Raw genomic sequence first — 11,971 nt, 5'->3', positions numbered from 1 at the left:
TCAGGAAGGATAGACAGGGGGAAAAGGGAGGAGGTGTTGCCTTATATATTAAAAATGTACACACTTGGACTGAGGTAGAGATGGACATAGGAGATGGAAGTGTTGAGAGTCTCTGGGTTAGGCTAAAAGGGGCAAAAAACAAGGGAGATGTCATGCTAGGAGTCTACTACAGGCCACCTAACCAGGTGGAAGAGGTGGATGAGGCTTTTTTCAAGCAACTAACAAAATCATCCAAAGCCCAAGATTTGGTGGTGATGGGGGACTTCAACTATCCGGATACATGTTGGGAAAATATCACAGCGGGGCACAGACTATCCAACAAATTCTTGGACTGCATTGGAGACAACTTTTTATTTCAGAAGGTTGAAAAAGCTACTAGGGGGGAAGCTGTTCTAGACTTGATTTTAACAAATAGGGAGGAACTCGTTGAGAATGTGAAAGTAGAAGGCAGCCTGGGTGAAAGTGATCATGAAATCATAGAGTTTGCAATTCTAAGGAAGGGTAGAAGGGAGAACAGCAAAATAGAGACAATGGATTTCAGGAAGGCAGATTTTGGGAAGCTCAGAGAGCTGATAGGTAAGGTCCCATGGGAATCAAGACTGAGGGGAAAAACAACTGAGGATAGTTGGCAGTTTTTCAAAGGGACACTATTAAGGGCCCAAAAGCAAGCTATTCCGCTGGTTAGGAAAGATAGAAAATGTGGCAAAAGACCACCTTGGCTTAACCACGAGATCTTGCACGATCTAAAAAATAAAAAGGAGTCATATAAAAAATGGAAACTAGGACAGATTACAAAGGATGAATATAGGCACACAACACAGGAATGCAGGGGCAAGATTAGAAAGGCAAAGGCACAAAATGAGCTCAAACTAGCTACGGGAATAAAAGGAAACAAGAAGACTTTTTATCAATACATTAGAAGCAAGAGGAAGACCAAAGACAGGGTAGGCCCACTGCTTAGTGAAGAGGGAGAAACAGTAACAGGAAACTTGGAAATGGCAGAGATGCTTAATGACTTCTTTGTTTCGGTCTTCACCGAGAAGTCTGAAGGAATGCCTAACATAGTGAATACTAATGGGAAGGGGGTAGGTTTAGCGGATAAAATAAAAAAGAACAAGTTAAAAATCACTTAGAAAAGTTAGATGCCTGCAAGTCACCCGGGCCTGATGAAATGCATCCTAGAATACTCAAGGAACTAATAGAGGAGGTATCTGAGCCTCTAGCTATTATCTTTGGAAAGTCATGGGAGACGGGAGAGATTCCAGAAGACTGGAAAAGGGCAAATATAGTGCCCATCTATAAAAAGGGAAATAAAAACAACCCAGGAAACTACAGACCAGTTAGTTTAACTTCTGTGCCAGGGAAGATAATGGAGCAAGTAATTAAGGAAATCATCTGCAAACACTTGGAAGGTGGTAAGGTGATAGGGAACAGCCAGCATGGATTTGTGAAGAACAAATCATGTCAAACCAATCTGATAGCTTTCTTTGATAGGATAACGAGCCTTGTGGATAAGGGTGAAGCGGTGGATGTGGTATACCTAGACTTTAGTAAGGCATTTGATACGGTCTCGCATGATATTCTTATCGATAAACTAGGCAAATACAATTTAGATGGGGCTACTATGAGGTGGGTGCATAACTGGCTGGATAACCGTACTCAGAGAGTTGTTATTAATGGTTCCCAATCCTGCTGGAAAGGCGTAACGAGTGGGGTACCGCAGGGGTCTGTTTTGGGACCGGCTCTGTTCAATATCTTCATCAACAACTTAGATATTGGCATAGAAAGTACGCTTATTAAGTTTGCGGATGATACCAAACTGGGAGGGATTGCAACTGCTTTGGAGGATAGGGTCATAATTCAAAATGATCTGGACAAATTGGAGAAATGGTCTGAGTTAAACAGGATGAAGTTTAACAAAGACAAATGCAAAGTGCTCCACTTAGGAAGGAAAAATCAATTTCACACATACAGAATGGGAAAAGACTGTCTAGGAAGGAGTACGGCAGAAAGGGATCTAGGGGTTATAGTGGACCACAAGCTAAATATGAGTCAACAGTGTGATGCTGTTGCAAAAAAAGCAAACATGATTCTGGGATGTATTAACAGGTGTGTTGTGAGCAAGACACGAGAAGTCATTCTTCCGCTCTACTCTGCCCTGGTTAGGCCTCAGCTGGAGTATTGTGTCCAGTTCTGGGCGCCGCATTTTAAAAAAGATGTGGAGAAATTGGAAAGGGTCCAAAGAAGAGCAACAAGAATGATTAAAGGTCTTGAGAACATGACCTATGAAGGAAGGCTGAAAGAATTGGGTTTGTTTAGTTTGGAAAAGAGAAGACTGAGAGGGGACATGATAGAAGTTTTCAGGTATCTAAAAGGGTGTCATAAGGAGGAGGGAGAGAACTTGTTCACCTTAGCCTCTAAGGATAGAACCAGAAACAATGGGTTTAAACTGCAGCAAGGGAGGTCTAGGTTGGACATTAGGAAAAAGTTCCTAACTGTCAGGGTGGTTAAACACTGGAACAAATTGCCTAGGGAGGTTGTGGAATCTCCGTCTCTGGAGATATTTAAGAGTAGGTTAGATAAATGTCTATCAGGGATGGTCCTGCCATGCGGGCAGGGGACTGGACTCGATGACCTCTCGAGGTCCCTTCCAGTCCTATAATCTATGAATCTATGAATCTATGAAACTGATCATGTATCATGATCAGTGGAACTGCAGTCAGAAGGGCCATATTCTAGAGGTGGCCCAACTTACTGAGCCGTATATGACAATCTTCAGAAGTTTGAGAGCCGGGGCGCACCTGCCAGGGCTAAGGGCTTAAGTACTGAGCCCTGGCAGGCATCTCCTGTGGGCCTGAAGCCCCAAGACACCCCTCCCAACTTGGCAGAAGCCAGAGGCAATGTGTGGTGGGGACATATGAAGTCATGTGCCCTCCGCCTATTTTTGCCAGGATTTGCTGACCCCAGGTCACATGGTGCTTCCAGACTCCCTCCCTGTGCAGCAGCTGCTGGAGCCGGCATACTGGGAGCTGCAGCTGTAGGGAAAGGCAGCAGCGAGCTGCAGGGAGAGCTACCGCTTTTGCTTCTGCCTCTCCCTGTGGAGCTAAAGCAGCAGTTCCTCCCTGTAGCTCCCAGCTGTTTGCAGCTGCCTCTTCAAGTGGAGCTAATACCTGAGAGCTGCAGGGAGGGGCCATTGAGGGCAAAAGGGAGGGTGTGCTAGGGGACTGCGTGAGTCAAGCTGTTGGCATAGAACCTTTAAATGTGCCCCCCCCCCACTCTCAGCAGGCACCAGTGGTCTCTGGCAGATGCTCCTAGCCCCATCACCCCACCACAGGGAAGAAGCCCTGAGCTTTCCCCTCAGTCTGGTAGGCGGAGAATGGGGGTAAGTGCAGGAGGATAAGGAATCCGCAAGCCGCATTTTAACTATAAAAGAGCCACAGTTTGGCCACCCCTGCCATATTCTCTGCAGGGACTGTCTTTGATGGGACTCCAGGAAAACAAGGAATGCGGGAAGCTTAGGATGGAAGCTACTCAGTCACATGGGCGGAGCAGTGCACAAGATTTAATAAAGTTCCACATTCTTGTGCTTAACCTGCCTTCACTTTACTCTTTGCTAATGAAACATTGTGATGGTATCTGAGCTGTGAGTTCTCTGCAGTGCAGCAGTTGGCAGGGTGCGCCAGGGCCGGCTCCAGGCACCAGCCGACCAAGCACGTGCTTGGGGCAGCACCTTAGAAGTGGCGGCCAATGTTGAGGTGGCGGGGGGTGCTCGCGGGGTTTTTGTTTTTTGTTTTGTTCGGCGGGGCGGCGCGCAAGGTTTTTGTTTTTGTTTCAGCTGGGCAGCGCGGGGGGTGTTTCGGCGGCGCGGCGCTGGGGGGGGGGGGTCGGCGGCGCAGCGCTTCGGGGTGTGTGTGTTACGGCAGGGCGGCACTCTTCTTTTTTGCCTGGGGCGGCAAAAAAGTTAGAGCCGGCCCTGGCTTGAGCCATTGAACTTGGTCTTTACTCGCCCTTGGAATTTGCAGACTCCGAGGCCAGAGATGGAGCTGGTGGAAGAAGGAATTCTGACTTGAACACAGACCTGGCCATGCAAAAGGACAACAACAGGAAAGTAAAACTATTATTTTACCTTATTGGAGAACAAGGCAGAGAGGTCTGCAGCACTCACCACTCACTGCAAGGCTCATAGCAGTGGTAGGAGACCTGGAGGCCTATTGCTCTCCAAAGCAGAACGAAACTGGAATGATGCAGGTTTTTCATTACAGACTAATCTGAAGGGGAGGAGATAGATCCCTATGTTACTGCTTTATGCATACTGGCTGCTAAATGCAATTGTGGGGGCTTGACAGCCTCCCTCATTTGGACCTGATAGTCTGTGGCACTTGGGATCACCACCTGCAGAAGCGACTATTCTGGGAAGGCAATCTCATATTAGACATATGCTCAAACCTGGATCATCCAGCAGAAGCCTCAAATATGAAACCCAAGGAGGTATAACACCCTCAGAAATACACATAGTGAGACAAAAACAAAGGACAGCAGGTGACCAGGATTCCATACCCATCATGAGATGCATTTACTGTAAGAGACAGCATGAGCAGTTAAAGGAGAAGTGCCCTGTTCTAGAACAGCATTGTAGGGAATATGGTAAGTTGAACCATTGTAGCAGTGTGTGCAAGAGCAGGGGAAGATCTCAGGAAGATTATCAGACTTCTACGAGGGGGGAATGGTACATTAGACAGCGATGATAACATCATGACTCTTTCCTTGAGTATGAGAGCACATTAGATTCAGACTTTTGGGACAGGAAAGCACATGGGACAACCCCTGTGCAATTTCAGCTAGATAGTGGGGAGTCCTGCAGTGTGATTCCTTGGGTCTCAAACACAGCTACATGCACAGAGCAGTGCCCAGGGTTCAGGGGCGGTTCTATGTTTTTTGCCTTCGGCGGCATGCCTGTGGACAGTCCGCGGTCACGCGGATTCGGCAGCATTTCTGCGGGTGATCTGCTGGTCCTGTGGCTTCAGCGTACCTGCCACCGAATTGCCGATGAAACCACGGGACCGGCAGACCTCCTGCAGGCATGCCGCTGAAGGCTGCCTGACTGCCATCCTCACAGTGACTGGCAGGCCGCCCCCCGTGGCTTGCCACCCCAGGCACGCGCTTGCTGCGCTGGTGCCTGGAGCCACCCCTGCCAGGGTTTAATACAATTCCACTTATTCATTTTAACCTATATTCAGCTTCACTCAGTGCTAGTGAAACACCATTGACCCCCATCTACTGATCTGTGATCCAGCAGGATACACAGACTGTGACATTATCTGATTAAAATATGATCATGTAGATCATTGTTGGTACCATTGTTATATATTTGCAACAAATCTTGTACAAAGTATGTCATTTAAGGTGTTAATTGAAAGGTTATGATTTGCTGAATAGGATTATCCTATTTGTATGCATGTACCTTTTTTGTATCTGAAATTATGAATATTTTCTGTATACCAGTATTTCAAATGTTTGCTCCTGGATAACACCCACAAGGTATTTAACTACCACATTGTGAAGGGACTATTCAAGTTGAATGTCCCATCAAAGAACACTTAACTTACAATGGACCATGGAAGAAGCTTATCCACACCTGGTGGACTTTCCTGAGGACATTCTAGCTAGAATATGGGTAATGACTGCCCTGACTCATTAAAGCATGCAAGGGTATGCGACTTGCTCATGTGACTCCAAACCCCATCTTGTGTGCCTGTATTTTTCCAAATACTATGCTCAGGGCTTTGTTTGGGATAATGAAGTTTCCCTTCACATAACAGAAGCTATGAATGGCCCTGGAAGCATCTCTATTTTGCTTCTTTCCTGCTCTAATCTCTGGACTATGGATTTATACTAATGGGAGCATTCTACCAAGGGACTAAGGACCTTCCAAATCATTTGGAAGCAACCAGAGACTTAACAAACCAGCAGTTTATTTCATCACTGCTTCAAGCCTGTTCAAAGACCTTTGCAATTGTTGTATGTATTTGTTTCCTTTAACCAATTTTAACTCTCATCTCTTTTTCTTTTTATAAATAAGCCTTTCGATATTAGATACTAAAGGATTGGCAATGGCGTGATTATTGAGTAAGATCTGAGTTATATATTGACCTGGGTATATGGCTGGTCCTTTGGGTTCAGAAGAATCCTTTGTTTGATTAAATTGGTTTTAAATAACCACTCATCATTAAGTCTAATGTGTGGGTATTGAATCCAGGACTGGAATACCTAGGGAGGCTGATTTCTGACTTCTTGTTAGCCACTGTGGTGAGACAGAAGTTTACTTTTGTTGCTGGTTTGGTATATCTTATGGAAGAATACCCATCAGTTTTGGAGTGTTCTCAGCAGTTTGTCCTGGATTTGGTATTCTCAGTTGTGACCCACTGAGGTCTGGTGACACAGGTATATCTGCCTCCCCTGTCCAATAGAGGAGTGAGGGCCATCAGAACTCTTTTGAAGAGTCTTACCAGGAAGTGACCTTTCCTTAGAGGCTGGAGAGGCTACAAGGGAAGCTGAAACCAGAGCTAGAAAGCCAGCTGCAGAGAAGCCATGTGCCCAGCAGGAAGCTGACCAAGGGAGCAGAAGCTGCAGAACCACTTGTGGAATAGGCAGTGAGAGGCAGACATTGCAGCTGGATGCAGAGCTGCCCAGAACTTGTGGAAAGCAGCGGAGAGGAGTCTCAAGGGGACCTTCTAGCAGAGGCTCTGTAAAGGAATTGCTGCATAATTGTTGCATCCAAACATCTCAATTTCTGCCTTTGATGTGGTGTTCCAGAACTAGGAGTTAGATTTCCCAGTGCCATAGATGGAGACCCTGAAGCAGCACACCCCAATCAAACAGGGTAAAGTAAGGGATGGTTCTATAGCTCTCCTTAGGAAGTTGTGTCTCTCTCTCTCCCTCTCTCTCTCTTTCTGAGTGTGTGTGTGTGTGTGTATATATATATATGATCTTTATGGGTTATTTTATGTTTCTGTGTGAAAGAGAACTTTAAAAATGTATGCAAGGGCTCTGGGCCAATGAATATTTTCTGTGACTTCTAAAGACATTGTTTTCTTATTAATGACCCACAAAACAACTCAAAAGATATTACGCTGAAGTCTGAGAGCTTTCATCTTCTTGAAGTGTTATTGCTTTTCTAAAATGATTACAAAGCTAAACAAGTCCACTTCTATTATGTTTAATACTAAAAAAAAACATTTTTGGTCTAGATAAGTAATCCCTTATTTGAAATTTCAATGTACCTCTCCTTTTCAATATGTAAGACCTTTGAAAAAGTGAATTATAATCTTTCCTTTAAGACTTTTTCAAAACATTCAGCACACTTTCTCAATTTTTACGATTTTTTTTGCTCTTAATTTTTTAAGGGATTTCCTATAGTTGCCTGCCCCTTGCTATCTTCATTATATTTGAATCAAACTAGATGATCTAAGCCTATTAAGCTGTCTTTTTTTTTTCTATTTGCTTTCATTCAATGATACTAAGAGACTGATGTAAATTAACTTTATTTCACCTTTTGGATCTGATCCTTTTTCCAAGTTTTGCTATTGACCTCACAGGGAGCAGCAGCAGGCCACTAGCTCTGTCAGGAATGAGGACTTGCAAACCTCTCAGCACAGTTAAGCCAGAGCAGGGCCACTTAATTCACCACTCCACCTGATTGGCCAAGAAAGTAGGCAAGCCTGCTCTTAAGACCAACAGCAACAACTAAATGCAGATGCCTGCAGCTGCAGCTTCCTCTCTGTGTGCCCTGCTCCTTGCCTTGCTCCAGCCCTGATCCTGCCTTGTTTCCACCTTGGCTGCTGTCCTGTACCCTGCTTGGTTCCTGATTCTGGCTTCAACCACTAGGCCTGACTGTCTACATCCTGGTTTGTTACAAGATCTTTCTGTGACTATTTAGGCTGTGGAGACAGAATAAGAAAAAATATATAGGTGCAATAATAATTCCAAAATGGATTTTGGGGGGGAACTGGCTATAGTAATTGCTCAATATCAGCGTGGTCACAATCTTCACCAGCCAGTCAATGCCCCCTTCCATATTTTATGCGGATAGATGCATAAACAGACATGTTAAACTCTGACTTTTACATATATCACTTGGTTTACCTGTTTAAAATAACTAATGGGGGCATGGATTATGGAAGGTCAGTTCCATGGGTGTCAGTTACTGTATGTAAACGGGGACAGGAAATAACAAATCCTCCAATGATCATAGAATTTATGGTGAGTAAAGAGAGTAGTTCAAGAACAGGAAAAAGCTTCATTTTAAAGATCCTGTGCTAATAGAGCACTTTCTGAGGTGTTGTTAATTATTTTATAATGACAATCATAGGTCAAATCTAGTATAGAAGCCTATTAGTCAACCCTAGTAATAAACTGGAAACCAGCCCATAAACATGACTGACCTGTTCTCTTTTCTAATCCAAAGAAAAACGAAGAGTTTGAGGAGCTATGCTGAAATAGCTGCTTGACTGATGGGCAGTAACTGCTGTGGACTGTATATGAGCATGGATTTTAAATAAAAGCCACCATTTCACCTTCAAAATTAATTTTTAATTTAAATGTAAACCTTAAAGAGAAAAATAAGTAGCACAGCCTTCCTCCCAGGGAATAAGCATTAGAATTGGGATTTGGATAATCGAAGAGGAACAAGGGCTGAACTCTTGTCCTGTATTTGTTGGCCTTGCTTAAAGATTTACTTTTGGTTTCTATTAGAGAGATGAGTGATGGATTCAAAGAGGTGCAGAGAAAACACATCCTTGATCTCCATAGGCAGGGCCACATTGTAAAGGTAGATGATGCTAGAAGCTCTTTTATTACTAAAATCGGGAAAACCATTTTAATAAAAGTAATGAGGTGGATCTGCCAAACCAACAAAATCCAGGGAATTCATAATTAGCAGAATGAGAAACTCGGGGCTTGCACCACTTGCTGTTTGGTGTATGGAATGGCTTAACAGGTATATTTTAAGGGATACTGTATATTACTATACACAATAGGATGCCATCATAATTCTTGAAAGCAAAATGTGCTTAGTTGTATTAACAGATTGGGCCTGTAGGGGCATTTCAGTTTCTCAAAAATAATGTATTTGCTGAGCACTAGACTGTATCATGCATGCTTTCTCTCTTCCCTCTCCCTTCGAGCCCAAGGAGATGGAATGAGCACTATTATTCAGCTGGGGTCTACAAAGCTATTAAATACTTGCTGTCTGTTTATAGCTTGATTTATAAAACACTTAATTTATATACATGTTAGGGGCAGGGATGGATTTGTTTTATAAATATCTTCTAAAAACCTGGGTTTGTATCTACTTTTCTGTTTAGTGTCTTGATTATTTAGGTTACTATAGCATAGTCTTTTGTCCTCATGTGCAGATGAGTATTGGTTTAGTTAAACAACAGAGTTTGACCACTGCTAGCCAAGCATTTGTGTCTGTGAGTTCTTTCTTAGGACCCTGAAGTGTGTTCATTGCTGGAGTAGAGAGTGTTATTACTGTCTGGACCCCAAAACAAAATTATAGGAATATATTTTGAGGGTATGTTGCTAAAAGATATTCTCTCCAGGTCTTTGTCCGCTTGTATCTCACATTCCCCTGCCCCTTCCCACAGCCCCTGTTATTTGTTCAGAGGACTGGGTGAACAGTGAACTGGGTGAACTATCTCACATGCTTCCTGTCTTATCTACACTTCCTTTTCTGATTCCTCCTCCACACACCCCCAAAACACTCCACTCTTTCTCTCTGACACCCATCCATCCCTGGTGGGGTTAAATCATAGCTGACCAGAAAACAATACTTCCATTTCAAGGTAACTGATGGTTTAAATATTACAGTTAGTCCACTGAAAGTCCAAAGTCCACTGAACGCTCCACCTAATTGTGATGGCATAGAGTAAGCAAGCTAGTATGTACTCAGGAAATCTGCTTAATCAGGATTCCTCCAGGGAAAGCAATTTTAAGACAAATGCTACTTAATGACAATGACTGCTGATTTATAGGGATAGTAATTCCTCTTAACTGTGATTCTTTCAGGTGATTTAGCCTTTGTGTGCCTCAGTCTCATTACTGACTGTTGCCCAACTAACTGTTGTGGGAATCACCTTATCTCTGGCACATGCACAAAATAAATTGCTTCTCTTTTCCTTGCCCCTGATTGCTAACTTGTTCATTCTGTGCCAGCTGCACATTTTGAATCACTATGCTGGGAATCTCACAGGGCTCCTGCTGCCAGCACTGTGCTAGACAGCCGGTTTGGTCTTACCAATGCTATGTAGAGTGACCAGACAGCAAGTTTGAAAAATGGGGGCAGGGGGTGAGGTAATAGAAGCCTATATAAGAAAGACCCAAAAATCGGGACTGTCCCTATAAAATTGGGACATCTGGTCACCCTAATGCTATGTGAGACTAGATTTGTCACTGGGCAGGGACTTCAGCGGGGGAGGGGGCAGTTCATGCCCTGATGTAGTCTAGGATAGACTTCAGGGATGCCTTAACTTTTTTGCTTTGGCTGCAATGCCTGGCCCCCTGCCCACTTCTAGCATGTCCTGAAGTGTGGGGTGGGATGAGGGTGTACAGCCACCTGAGCCGCTCTGTAGTTCTTGCAACCAGGATATTACTCAGGGCACATTGCAGCCCCTTTGAGCTGATTTAAGTGACATTAAGAGACTACAGTGAAGAGAGAATTCCTCCAGTAATGTCTTCTTCCATGGCATGTCTGGGTAATGGGATGGTCTCTCTGCAGCTCCCTGCGTGGCAGCAATGTTAGTCAAACAGGATTTTTGTTAAGTAGGTATTCCACTTAATAGAGACATAAGTCAGCCAGTGGGACACTGCATTTATGTGGAATTGATGACAGTCACTATATGTGACTTATCTGATGTATCAGCAGAACTTCATCAGAGGATCACTGACTACTGATATTAAAAATAAACATCTTATCTTTATTTTCCATGAATTTCTTTGTGGCATCTATCAGGGTAAATTACAATATCAGTTCCACTGACCTTACTCTGAAATAAACCAGTGTAAGTACAGTTTGGTCTCTCCAAGTCTGGAAGTATTTATTCAGGCAAATCTATCAAAGTAAATGAGTGAGGATTTAAAGCTAACTTCTAAAGCTTGTTTAGTTTGTAGATAATTGACAGACCAGACAGTAACACAGACCAGCCCCTTCACATTTTTTTCCAAAAAATATCCTCACAACATTTTAGTTAGCGAGTAATACTTTTCTAATCTAATACATCTCCACATCCTGATCATGTAAGCTGATTAACATGGGTGGACCTTTTTTGCCTGTGTGTGGAGTCTCATTAAGGCTATAGGGGCTCTGTACTGGCAAAGGTGTTTACCTGGGCAGAGCAGTTCACAGGGAAGGCCCTTATTTTGCTGAGTGTCTCTCATTCAAAGTTATTCGAAAATAAAACTCTTGAAATGGAATTAAAAATATTCAGAGAAGGAGGCAGGAGAGATTATGGTAGAGAGATTCAAGAAGGTTGTTTCAGAAAACAGCTGTGAGGAGAAAACTCTAAAGCCAACAGCACTCAGGCTGTGCATTAGGGCAGAGGGAAGTTCTGTGCTAGACAGAAGGAGTGGGGAAGTGTCTTGTGATATGTTTAAAAAAACAAAACAAAAAACCTCCCAAGCACTGACCTCTCTTGTTACCAAATGGCCTGCAAATTTTCATTTAAAAGAAATGAAGCAATCTGCGTTTAGGACTCTGAGCCCGTGTGTAATCCTATGACTTAAAAACAGAGTTTTTCGTTCAATTTTATGTTAAAATGCCTTATGGCTGTGGGCATCTATGCCAAGTATCAGCCAGGAGCAAAGTTTTACAGCTGAATTATAAACCCCTGGGAGATGGGGTTTCTAATGGAAAAACTGACAGACTCTTAACTACTGTGGTGCTAGCAGGCGCCGTTATAATAAATGAGACTGA

The sequence above is a fragment of the Chrysemys picta genome, chromosome 5 (assembly GCF_011386835.1).
Source record: "Chrysemys picta bellii isolate R12L10 chromosome 5, ASM1138683v2, whole genome shotgun sequence".
Lineage (NCBI taxonomy): Eukaryota > Metazoa > Chordata > Testudines > Emydidae > Chrysemys > Chrysemys picta.
This window is presented reverse-complemented; position numbering follows the sequence as displayed.